The sequence below is a fragment of the Galeopterus variegatus genome, unplaced genomic scaffold (assembly GCF_000696425.1).
Source record: "Galeopterus variegatus unplaced genomic scaffold, G_variegatus-3.0.2 Scaffold424, whole genome shotgun sequence".
NCBI classification, from domain to species: domain Eukaryota; kingdom Metazoa; phylum Chordata; class Mammalia; order Dermoptera; family Cynocephalidae; genus Galeopterus; species Galeopterus variegatus.
The window spans coordinates 153,265-154,982 of NW_007726535.1; the positions used below are offsets into that span (position 1 = coordinate 153,265).

Genomic DNA, 1,718 nt, shown 5'->3' on the forward strand with positions numbered 1-1,718 from the left:
ATGCAATGTTCTATATATAAGTCCATTGGGTCAGGCCAATTATGGTCTGCCAATTTTCTATTTCCTTTTTGATTTTAGTCTTTTTATCTCCCCTTAGGATTGTGAGTTTCTCTATATTTCCTTGTAGTTTAATCAGTTTTTTGGTCTATGTTTTTTGAGACTACATTATTAGGTGTATACAAATTTAAAACTGTTACCTTCCTGATGAAATAAAACTTTTATTAGCATAAAACAACCCTATTCGTTTCAGGTATTTTTTGCCTTAAAGTTTCTTTTGTCTGATATCAACATAACTGTACCAGTTTTCTTTCGGGTAGGAACTTTATGGTATCTTTGTCCATTTGTTTACTTTCAACTGTTTTGCTTGTCTGTTTTGTTTTTGGCAGCTGGCCAATACAGGGATTGAACCCTGGACCTTGGTGTCATCAGCACCACACTCTAACCAACTGAGCTAACCAGCCAGCCCACTTTCAACTATTTTCTACGCTGGCCCTGGTCCTGGACCAGTGACTGGGACCAAGCTGGGGAGAGGTTGGTGGAGGCCTTAGGCCTAGGACAGGCAGCTGACCATACCGCCAGGCCAGGGACAGGGGAGATTCCTGAGCAAGCACAGCCCAAGAACCAAGCAAATATTCCAACAAGGAAAACACATTTGGCAGAACTCTGGAAAAACACAGCAGGAACCACATCCAAGGCTTCCAGTGGAAGGGCTCATGGAAACCCAGGGTCTCCCACCTGTATTTGGAGCTTGACAAAGACTGCCTTCTTGACCAAACTTTAGTCATGTTCCTCTAAATCTTCTTCTCAACTAGGCTTTGACCTTTGGCTTCAGTGTCCATCCTTATTGGGCCTTCACTGCCCCGTTTTAGCAAAAATCCTGCTAAGTTCGTTTAGCCAGAGTTCCCCACCCTCAAAGTCTGATCACCTTTGATATCTCAGTGGGTTCCTCATCCTCCACCATCCTCCAGGTGATATCTAATCACCCTGGCCTGCCTTCAGCAAGAATCCTGTCAGGTCAGTTGAGCCAGAATCCCCCGTACTCCATGCTGTGGATTGAATGTCCCCCCAAAACTCATTGAAGCTTCACCCCCATTGTAACAGTGTTAAGAGTGTGGGAAATCCAGTTATCGTATTTGAAAGGTGGGGCCTTTAAGAGGTGATTAGATTGTGAGGACTTTGCCCTCATGAATGGACTGATCCCTTCGTGGAGTAATGGGCATGGTTCTGACGGCTTTACAAGAAGGGCAAGTAAGAGGTTAACTCTCTCTTGCTCATGCCATCTCTTGCCATGTGATACCTGTGTTGTTGTAGAGAGGCACCACCAAGAACAAGGCCCTCACTAGATGTGTTCCCTGGACCTTGGACTTCCTGGCCTCCAAACTGTAGGAAATAAATTCTATTTCTTTATAAATTACCAAGTTTCAGGTATTCTGTTATAAGCAAGAGAAACGGAGGTAATACACTCCTGTTGTTTCCACTTAGTAATTTTCCATCCAACGACCTCCACTCTGCTGCTTGGCTATAAGTCCCATTTGTCCGTGCTGTATTTGGAGTTGAGCCCAGTTCTATACTGAGGTCTCTAACCCCCACTGCAAAAGTTCCTGAATAAACTTTGTTTTAACCACTTTACCCACTGTGCAGCTCTGGTTTTCTGTAACAAGTGGGGAAGGCACACAGCAGGTGGGCCCAGCACACAGCAGAAAAGTCAGTTCAGAAGT

General features: G+C 44.4%; 1 non-coding gene across 1 annotated transcript; it reads right to left on the reverse strand.

Moving 5' to 3' along the window:
* Window positions 1-387: 387 nt before the first annotated feature.
* On the reverse strand, window positions 388-461 carry TRNAI-GAU. Its single transcript has one exon. It is a non-coding gene; the product is annotated as a tRNA-Ile (tRNA).
* Window positions 462-1,718: the final 1,257 nt, after the last annotated feature.